Here is an 11434-nt window from a genome sequence, read left to right on the forward strand (position 1 = left end):
CACTTAGACCTGTGGAATGACACATCTTATCAGTGGCCCTCCAGGAACCGAAATGCATTTTAGAAAGTGTGATTTCTTTCCTTTTCTTCTCTGTCTGACTTTAATTTTCTCTTCTTCCTCTGCTCCTCTGGGTCAGCAGCTGTCAGGTATTGAAAGGAGAAGAGGGGGGCTGCACGCTGCTGCGCCGCCGTTCGCCACGACACACGCCCACCTCCGAGTCACATCTGGTGCGGGGAGCGAGCGCTCCGATAAGTGAACCGAAGCCGATGGTGCGCCACACAGATGTTGCCCCCGCTACTTTCCCCTCTAAGTTTTCCAAATCTCCTTGAGAGAGTCGCACACACTTCGGCCTCCTCCTGATAATAGTTTGCCGAGCAAGAGTCTTCGTTCTCCATGTGGGTGTTCTAGCCCGTACATTCACCACACCGGTGGGCAGGAAGCCCATGGCATGCTATACCTGTGCCTCATCCTCCTCTGCCCCCTCTACAATCTCGTTAACTGTGTCTATTAAATTCGAGGCCGCCCGAGGCCTTCCAAAATCCTTCCGAATCTCCAGCGGTGGCTGCAAGGCAGTATCTTGTAGATGCATGTCTCTGCAGCCTGGCGGCTGGGGCAGCAGGGTGAAATTGAATTAGCCGTTGTGAACCTGTGGCCTTGAGAAGATAGATGTGTCAGAATCGAAAAGAGAGGGCTGAACAGGGCTGTCTTTAACTAAGCAACTAATGATGACCAGCCCTGAAATCTACAGACAGAGAATCTTCTCTATGTCCAAAGCAGGGGTGAGCTTGGGTCATGCTGCGTTCCTCTGAAGAGGAAGCACAGGTCAGGAGATCAAAGAGGCTTTTTTTCTGATCTTCTCCAATGGTGTCAACTTTAGCGATGAAGCCACGTGTGTTTGATTGACTAAGGATGGATTTGTTGAAGTATGCGCTTTTTGTTTTTTGGTCAGTTACTAAGTAGTCATTTTGTAGCTGATTTCTATCAGAAGCAGCTTACAGTACGCTTTTTTGCAGGTGCTTTGCTCTGAGGCTCAGTGTTGCTAGCTCATGGCTCACATGTTGTGGGGAAGGAAGCAGCACCCTTCTGTCTTTCCTGCAACTTCTTTTCTAAAAGTGTTCCCATCCTATTTCTATAACTCACACTGATGTAATTGCACTATTGTCTATAACTGACATCTCTTCAAGTTGTTTTAACAAGTTCAATTAATTGGAGGCCACTCAGGCCACAAGGGGTGTAACTTGCGGAAGAAAATACAGAGGGCAGGGGTTGCAAGGGAGTAGGTGGGAAAATAATAATAATAATATCTAAACAGGTTAATTTATGAAATTTGACACATTGTTTCATTCTGCTTTTTAAAGATTGCTTGGCAATCTGTTAATAATTTTTTTATTCTGTTTATAGATAGTATTTTATCTTTCTCTTCAAGTGGCCTTATGCTTAAAGATAATATGTTTCACATAGTATTTTACACACATTTATAATTGAGAAGCTTATAATTGAGCACTGAATCAGAATGATTTTTTTGAAGGATCATGTGACACTAAAGACTGGAGTAATAAAATAAATGCAGCATGTTTTTTCAAAAACATTTAAGAAATCTTACAAGCACCAAACCTTTGAATGATAGTGTACATGAAAATGTATAGCTGCCTTTATATTTTAGTAAAGGGGATTGTGATATTTGTGGGTTAATGGCATCAACAATTTTCCAAACCCCAGATCTAGGAATTTCATTAATTCATCACTCATAGTCAAAGCTGGAAACTAAACCAATGGCCGGACCCTCATGAAATGAAAATATTCTCAGCATCAGTGCATCTGAACATGCAGGTCTTAAGGTACCCGGAGGCATGATGCTCAGTCATGCTTTGGATGTGTTAAGAGTTTTATGGGCTTGTGTGTTAAGCTGTCTGTTACTATTTGATATGCTTCTGCTTCCTGTTGAGTAGGGTGGGCTGCACTCCAGGGCCCTGTGGCAAATGCCACCTCCAGTGGCTTTTTCTTAGTGCCTTACTGTCAATAAACAAAAATCGGCACACTGCCACTACTGCTCTCAAAAACAAAGTTTATTAAAATCACAATATTTCGACCCTAAGGTCTTCCTCAGGCCTGCCTTCCTTAGTGCCTGCCAGCACAGCATCAGGGCCTCTGATGTCATAGTAAAGGGTCGCTGGGGGTCACCTGGGTGACCAGGTCTAACTGCCGCAGCAGCGTTTAGGGAAGCAGAGTGAGTGTGCTTCCTGCAGGAAACGGCCCTGAGTGATTGATGATAGTTGCATTGATCAACCTGTGCCACCATTTTGTTGAACTTTTCCCTATTTATTTTTGAATCCATCGGATCTGACCTCATTCTTCCCCACACCCAGAGCAGACGCAGTGCAGTTAAAGCTTTGGACCTGTTCTAGGGTCAGCTCAGACATGCAGCCTGGCTCAGGCGTCATTTCCCTCTGACTGTGTTATAGGTGCTTCAGAGAGCGTTCCTCAGGTGTGGCGGCGACAGGGTTTCTCTCATGGGGGCACTAACACAAGTGTTGATTCAGTACCGAGCGATTGCCTCCAGCTCTTCCTGTCTGGTGTTTGTCTTTGCGGGCTGGCTGATTTTCCACTCTTACGTTTATGTCGATCTCTTGCTTTCATCCTCTTTGGTGGGGTCAGAGTTTGTCAGTCTTTTTAAGGGAATGATCTACATTTGATAGAGTTGTCTATCCACTCTCTGCCTTTTACTTTGGATGTGTGTGTTTCTCACTTAAATAACTTAGTGCTTTCAGACAATAAACTTGATTTAGTCATTAACAATAGTTAAAGAGTGGACATATGTGACCTGTGCTGGCAAAATGTGTCTCATAGAGCACATTTTCAAAAATGAATTCTTTTTTATTTCCACAATCTCATTAAAAAAACCTTCAAAATGATGTACGATTAGTTGGAATCAACCAAAAAATGACAGCTACACCCGTTTGAAGTTGATAGTCAACAAAGCCAATTTTGAGAAATATCGAGTTAAAGTTTTCTGAAGGTTCCAAAGCAAAATCATCTAGCAACGTTGCATCTTTTCCTCCACTTCTTTTCTTAATAATAACTACTATATTAATAATCACAATATAGCTATTTTTTATTTTATCTTTGTAATCAAAAATTAGAACAAAGATGCAAATAAACAGAAGAACAAATATAATATAAGAAAGATACAATTTAAATAATGTTTTTTTCATCTTACATCTAAACAGAAGCATTCAAATAAGAAAAAAATAGGCAAATCAAATGTAAAAATCATTTTAGTGTATTCATTACAAATAAACTGATTATTAAAACTACAAAAGCAGTTCAATCAAGAGCAGCGAGTGATTCCCTCTTTTCTTTTATTGTTAGATTAACAATAATGTGACAGACGGCCTATATATTAAGACCTACTGTAATGCACTGATCTAATATAATGTTACAACGGTTAATCAAATGCTCACTTAAGACATAACAGATTATGTTTGTGTGAATACTCGCCAAGACAGATATTTTGAAATACTGTAATTCTGTGAATATGTGTAGATCGGGATCGCGCGCTGTCTGAGAGACACGTCTTTATGTGCACACTTTGGATGTCAGTCAGCACGAACATTTTGTTTACATCACATTTCACTGATTCAGACTCATGCCATCGAGAATTCGCAATGAATATTCACAAAGCTGGAATGCTGCGCTTTACAACTACACCCAACAAAATTATAAACGCAACACTTTTGTTTTTGCCCCCATTTTTCATGAGCTGAACTCAAAGATCTAAGACTTTTTCGAGTTCAGCTCATGAAAAATGGGGGCAAAAACAAAAAAATTACATTACATTTTACAAATTAAATTTTTTACATTGGTGGAAATTACATTTTTAAATACATCTGGAATAATTTTTTTGAATGGCTGATAGAATTTTGAACACCCTTTTTTGTGGGGAAAAAACACTTTTCTTTTTTGCTTTTTTTTAACACAATAAAACAATCCGAACTTGATTTAAATGATTGACAGTAACAAATCTGACCTAATATGGGAAAAAACACTTTTCAAACTTTTTGTAAAAATTAGAAGTTGATTGGAAAGGAAATGTACAAAATAAATGTTTGCAAGTTTTTATTTTTTTGTATATATTCCTTGATATTGTATAAACAGTAGCTCTAATTAAAGCTAAATCCTGAAACATAGAAGTGCTAGTTGGAAAAGTTGGAACCTAAATACTGGGTGATTTTTCATGATATTTGATGAGTGTAAAGTGTTAATGATATTTTCCAATATCCAGATAACGCAGTCAGTTCATTGTTTTAAATCAACATTTTTATAGGGATTGGGCACATTTGTTTTTCTCTGACGTACTTCCCTGACTGAAAATTGTGCCCTGACCTCAATGGGTCAATGTCAATTTTATCTTGTCTCGCACATTTGCCTTAAAATATAGTATTTACATTTTTGTAGTTTTAATATATATATATTTTTTTTTGTTTAGATGTTTTTTATTTTTAGAATAATATTTATGATATAATATTCCTGAGCTGTCATATTTCTCTGAGGGGTTGTTTTTGAGTTTCAGATACTATCATGAGTTTGCCTGATGATCCCTGTTATTTTGGCTTCATGTTTGTTCTGTCCCTCAACCCTTACACTTTTCCAGCTACCTCTCTTCTCTCCCCCCTCATCTCATGGAACAGGCTTTTCATTATGGACACTTGGTTCATACCTGCACATCAGAGCACAGGCCCTCTGCCCCTCTCCAACCCACCTTGGGTCAGCCAGAACCAGGGGCCAGTGCTGCCCTTTGGTGAGTCTGGAGATTTATTCTAATAAGTACTGCGCTTTTGACAGCTTAAAAGCTGACCTCTGCCGCCCGCCAGATATCCCAGTGTCAGCGTCCTTGTGTTCCCTGTCCACTTTTATAAGCTGGGCAGGGAAATGTAAATTGAAGCATCAAAATAGATGATGAGACATGTACCTTCTCCCCTTTTTTTCCTCACTTTTTTTTTTTTTATTTATCTCCAGTCACCCTCTGTGCTTGTGTGCGGGTAGCATCAAATTGAAGAGGCAGCTTGTAATGTTATGTTTAGGGAAGTGTTAGCTGTCATTTGGCCTATCAAGTAGAGCATGGTAACGATGCTAGGACAGACATTATGCACGAAGGATTGAACTGTGCATGTTTTTCTCACTGGTAACAAATTATAGATGTTCCTCTCATAAAGGTGTTTGTTTGGCATTGTGGATCCAGCCGCTGCTATTTTAATTATTGGATAAGCCTCTGAATTAGTGTGCATTGTTAAACCTGTGTTCATGGGATTCCCAACAACACCCCTGAAAGCTCATGTGCACTTCATCAGTATTATTGTTATCTGTATTCTATAGTTGCAGGTTATTCAGCAGCTGCTTCAACCCACTGACAATATTCATTCCACGCCTTCTTCCATTGTCTGATGCCCCTGTTCTCTGCCCCTGATGCCTCTATTCTCTACTACCTCACAAAGAACAACATGATGGAAACATTGTTTTTTTTAACCCTCTACCGCATGGTGTAGCCATATGGCAACATACTCTTTGTGTTCATTTCCTTGCCACTGTCTCTTTAAGAGAACATTCTCGTTTTTTTTGTTGGAAAGAGAAGACCTTAGTTTAGCCAATGATGTGCTTTGATTAAGTCACATGACATGCATTTTTTTTAGGTCTATCATAATGCGTGCGGTAGAGGGTTAAATATAGTTTGAGAGTGTTGAGGCAGTGTGCTGTCCTTTTGGTTTTTATTTTTTATTATTATTTTTTTTGTAGACCTGTTATCTGCCTTGGCAAATGTATTTCTGTTAACTTGACTGTTCAACTTCTTGTTTAATATGAAAATTTGATAGGCTTTGGAACCAAGAAAAATACTGGAATCAAATGACGTTTAGTTCCATTAAAGGTTCTCATATATGCATTCTCCCGTGACCCGAGTCCCGACAAATTTTTTATAATAAATTTGTATTAAATCGGAAAACAGAATCTGGGAAAAATCAACACAGAATTTCTAAAAAAAAAAAAATTAATAAAACAATTTAATCATTTATTACAATTTAACAATAATACTGCCCTATGAAATGTTTTATGAATGAAATTGATTAGACTTCCTTTTTGATTATTAAAATGTAATCAAACCATTAAAACAGAAATTAAAACGTAAAACACAGAATTTGGGAAAAAATAAATGGGATTTCATAGGGCCCCATTGTGGGCTCCTTAAGGAACTAAAATCGTTAAGAGGAATTCCCATCCCTATACCTTGATGATAATAATAATATTTTCTGTTCTTCTCATCCATCCCTCTTTATTTTCCTCTGATTCTGTCTCATTCACTAAGTGGAACTGGCATAACATGGTCTAAATGGTTTGCTGCCTTAATCATGATGAAATATCACATGTAATTGGGATGTTAATCTCTCAGATGATGAGCGTTTTTTCTTCTTTCTGACATCTGACATTTGTAATGATGTTCAGGAGGGCAGAGGGACAGAAGATGATTTAAGACTGGTATTATGTCCAAGACAAAGGCTACCACACTAGTGGTGCTATTTTATTTAATGTCTGGTCTTGTAGGTTTTCAGAACGCTTCAGTGTTTTCTTTGATGTGTGTCTCAGATGCAGTTGTGCGGGGGGTGGTATGGAGCGTACCGTGTGTTTGTTAGGGTGGGTGGTGGTGGGGCGTTCTTTGTGTTGTCTGATTTTGTTTCTGTATGTTAATAGATTTAAGTGGCACATCTTTGAAGTGCCTACCAGGAGGTCTGTGAGTGGCTATATCATAACAGCTCACAGATGCCATTGTATACATGACTGTTATTGGTTTAGCAATCAACCACATCCCTGAAGCATGGAGGGAAAGCGCCACTATAAAAAAATATGGACATCAATATAGAACATCTCATTAATAGATCTGACATCCTTACAAATCATTGTTCTTCGTGTACTGTATTTGTTTGTTAAATAAATAAATATGACTGATTGTCATGTATGTCCATCCATTCGTGTCAACATCACAATAATACAAGTGAAGAACTGATTTTGGAACCTGTGTTTGGTTGTTTCATTCAAGAGTAGATGGTCAAATGATGACCTTGCTTAAATCCAGCAACTATAGTGAAATACACTTTCAGTTCACTTTTATATATATATATATATATATATATATATATATTTACTCTTCCTATGTAATAGGCACGGTCATATTACACAGCATAATAGTCGTCCTTCTTGAAGTCTGAACCTGAAAGGCATCAGAAAAAATTACTTTTTGCAATTATATGAGCACCTATTTATGAACCATAAACATGATAAAAGAGGTAGTGATTTCACTGCTTACATCTGTACAGCTGCTTTGTATCTAGCTGCTGTCTCTCTTAATACTGTTTATAGTTCTACTGTATATGCAATACTAGTTGTATATTTTTTACTTGTCTAGACTTGTCAAGAAGCTGTGTTGTTTTTTTATATGTGGTTGTACACCAGAATCATTTTTCAAGGCTTGTTTAATTTCCAGTTTTTTACTTTTTTTGCAGTTACTTAACTCAGTTACTTAACACTCTCAATTATGTGCAAAAAAAGGCACTAAAATCACATTGCATTGTAACATTACAAACTAAGCACAAAAACAATGCTTTTTAAAGCAGAAGTTAAATTCACTAAACTAAAAATGAAAAGAAATAAAAACAAAAGCGCAGATTAATTGCATTATATTTTGATTACCCCATTACAATAGTCACTTTATACGCTTACTGCTATCATAAAATACACTTACTTGTAGGTTTAAAATTCTACACGACACATTTATTATCCAACTACAAAAATTGTAGTAAAATGTATATTTTAGTCAGAATTATTGCAATCGTATTTTAATGTGCTCCGTCTGTTTGGCGCAGATGCGTGCAGTGGCGTAGGTTCAGTGAAGTCTGTGAAGAATCGCATGCAGAAGGCTCACGCGCTCCTGACAGCAAAATTGAAATATTTATGACTTTCTAACATTTAAAGATGGAGAATATACCTGTGAAATGTAAGTTATGCACTGAGTAAAACAGCACTTCTCAAGCACATTAAACAGCACAAGTAGCGTCTCTGTCAGCAGCATATGAGTCTGTCAAAGCATCTGACGGGACAAGCTGCTTTAAACTATATGTGTTAACAATTTCTTACAAGTTATTTTAAAGCCATTAATATAAGCAGGTCTCATGTTTAGGACAAATTGGATTATGTACTTTCCCCGCAGCAGCTTACTCTGTTCTTCACTATTTTTCAGAAGTGCTCATATCAATACTGTTTATTGATGTAGGCCGTATTGCCTCATATCATTTTTAAAAATATATATTGATATATCTTACAAACTCGATATACCGCCCAGCCCTACATGAAGCTGGAATAAAACAGTTTCTGTTTGCTTGTTTGTTTAAAAGCAGAGGCTCTGTTATTTTCTTTTGACATATTGCATGTTCAGATATTCATACAACCAAATATTCTGGGGGTCATGAAAGTGTTGTGAAAATGATCAAAAATGCTGGCGGGGAAAGAGTTAACTTTAACCCCCCTGGCTTTGACTGAATGAATTGATCAGCACTGCATGGTGATTTGAAATTTTAGGCTGTTAGTTTGCCTCTCCATTGTTGTGCCCATTTCTGTTGGCTGGGGTTGTGACCGAGGTGGGTTTCCATTGGCTGGACCCAGATCCCACCCCTACTGTCTCAGCAGTCGTCATGGCTATGAATCTACTTATCTAGGCTTCAGGATGAGCGGAAAAATAGGGAGGACTCTCGCTGCAAATATCTCAAATTCTAGAATATTTGTTTTGCTATTGATTACATTTCAGAGTGCCCTCCTGTGGTATGGTGCTCCCTGTGGTGTCTGGGCTGGTAAATTCATTTTGGGACAGAGGAGGCATGCATTAATCTGTAGTGTGAAGCCCAGACACCTGTCATGCTACCTCGCTCCTGCCGCTTGACCTTTGCTCGAGAAATTCCTCTACAAAGGTCACCAGGTTACCATTGCCCACCTGGAGAGATTCTGGTCTCCACTAAGTTCTGATCCATCCATCACCCTGCAGAATGTGCTGCTGGTCACAGATACTAGGCTAGATACTTGTTCTAACACAATAGCACAAAACACAAAAATTCATAATGTCTTGAATTTCAAGTTGTTATACAATATTGTTTAAAAGCCTTGGGGTCAGAAATTTTCTTTACAGTAAAAACTGTAATATGAAATTTTAATTTTATCGATTTAATGCATCCTTGCTGAATAAAAGTATTAATTTCTTAAATCATACTGACCCCAAGCTTTGGAATGATAGTGTTAGTGGTATTATAAAAATAACCCTAACCCTTACATTGTAAAATTACAAAATGTATTTAAAAAAAAATCATTTTACGTCAAATATTTTTACAAAATGAAATTATTTGATCAGTTTTTAATTCAGTTTTGTCATGCCTACTAGGTAAATTTGACTAAGTCACCATCTTATATTCAGTATTTTAATCTAGTTTAAATCCAACCGATGAATCAGTCTGTGGTCATATACATTTGTCCTAGATGTTTGTCCATTCTGAAACTGCTATAATGAATACGGCATGACAATCAAGAGTATTTCTCTGTCAGCAGAAGTGCTTGAGAAGTCAGATCAAGAAAAAAGCTGGACAGACTGAGGATGGACAAAATGGAGCCAGACAGAGCTCCCTTTGGGAGCCTGGATGAATAAGCTGGGAAAGAAGTTTGGTGTCAACAGGTGGGATGATTCTTAGCCATTGTGGCTGCCTTTGTCCTTCTGCCTGCACCACAATGGGATGTCCCCTGTTGGCCCCTGGATAAATATGGCCAGTACTGAGGCAGAGGTGCACAGTAGCTGTATTGAGCTTAAGTGGAAATCAATGTTGTGTCCATAGAGCTGGTGCTGCCAACCCCTGCCTGTAACACATGTGTTTACGTTAATGGCGATGCTGGCACAATCACACACCTCCCTAAAGGTCAGACGGGGGCATGTTTACCTTGCAGTTCAGTTCTTTGTGTGGTGCTGTGATTTCAAGCTGTACCTCACGGCTACAGATAATTCTATAAATGTGAAATGGTACAACAGTTTCAAGAAAATGACATATTGCTTTACATAATCTCTACTGAGCTTTTCTGCTCGCACTGCAACTTTTCATGCAGATATTCTTTTGTATTCCTCTCATTTTAATTAAGGAAATACACGTTTGATCATTATAGATATACAGTAGAATAGGTATTGAAAGCGGTAAACATGACTAGCGCTCTAAATACGACATGAACACATTCAAAATCATCACCACCTTAAAATCAATCATAGCGAAATTACACCCACTCTATACAACAATACAGGTCTGTTATTATTGTAATAAAGAATAACAATTACTGCTGGTTTAGTAACAAGAATTTCAGTCATCTTTATTCAGGTTATTTTAGGTGATGCTTAAGTAGATAAGTAGATTCAGCTGTGGTGGGCTGCAGATCTGCTGACAAATTTGATTAGAAGTCCAGGTCCATCTACCAAATTTTGTTTTAATTTCTCTGCGGTGAGGAACACAAGATCTTACTAATTTGATTCGCACCTAACTCATTTTCTCAGGAGCTGTGGTTCTTCGCCCTCGACTAGCCAAGCAGAACAACTGGGGATTACGACAGACTGCGAAGGGGCCCAAGGATGGATTCCAAAGGGGTTAATGCCACAACACTGGTAAATTTTCCGCCTAAATCCAATTCATTCTATAGATTTTGGATGGATTTTTATTCTATCAGTGCTTTTTCTATCTCACATGTGAGCATATGACTGGCACGGGGCGAGGGCATAAACCAAAGCATTGGTTTATAGTGTGAAAAACAGTTAAGCAGAAGGTTGGCTTCCCCTAACCTCTGTTTGTTGGTCCTGTGGAGAGAAGCCTGGCCGTAGGGGACGCTAGCTGTGGAAATTGATTATGATCACTACAGAGAGAGCGTGATAAGGTGAATGTGATGAATGAGGTTTGGTAGAGCAGCCAGTGCCATACTCCTCAGTCTGAAGACTGTAGTGACTTCTCAGCTTTGATCTGAAATATTTTTTTTACCACAGTGTTTAAAAATAGGTCGCTGTATGAAATGCTTAGTAAAGGCAAGTTAAATCATTTATTGGATTTAATCTTGCTATTTAATATCCTGTTTTAAGTAATTACTCATGCACTTCAGACATTTGATACAGAGCTTGGCATTAATAAATCATGTTCTCTAAAATATCATCTTGTCTTCAGCAAGGCAACATTTGATATTACATTAAAGGCCTAGAGGAAAAAAAGTTTGCCAGAATCTCATCAAATCATATTTCTAAAAATATTCCAGAACATGTTTCACTCAAATATCTACTGCACGTTTTTTTTTGGGGGGGGGGGGGGTCCAATGGGAAAAAAATTTCCCC

At 38.2% G+C, this 11434-nt stretch overlaps 1 long non-coding RNA gene across 1 annotated transcript in view; it reads left to right on the top strand.

The window, feature by feature from the left end:
* LOC107681308 (uncharacterized) overlaps positions 1 to 5479 on the top strand; it is an 8616-nt gene extending 3137 nt beyond the window's left edge. The window contains exons 2-3 of the long non-coding RNA XR_001633239.1: positions 4689 to 4798; positions 5374 to 5479. This is a non-coding gene — a long non-coding RNA (uncharacterized LOC107681308). The remainder of the gene's footprint in view (positions 1 to 4688; positions 4799 to 5373) is intronic.
* Positions 5480 to 11434: the final 5955 nt, after the last annotated feature.

Source organism: Sinocyclocheilus anshuiensis, unplaced genomic scaffold (genome assembly GCF_001515605.1).
Source record: "Sinocyclocheilus anshuiensis isolate Anshui unplaced genomic scaffold, SAMN03320099.WGS_v1.1 scaffold1620, whole genome shotgun sequence".
NCBI lineage: Eukaryota > Metazoa > Chordata > Actinopteri > Cypriniformes > Cyprinidae > Sinocyclocheilus > Sinocyclocheilus anshuiensis.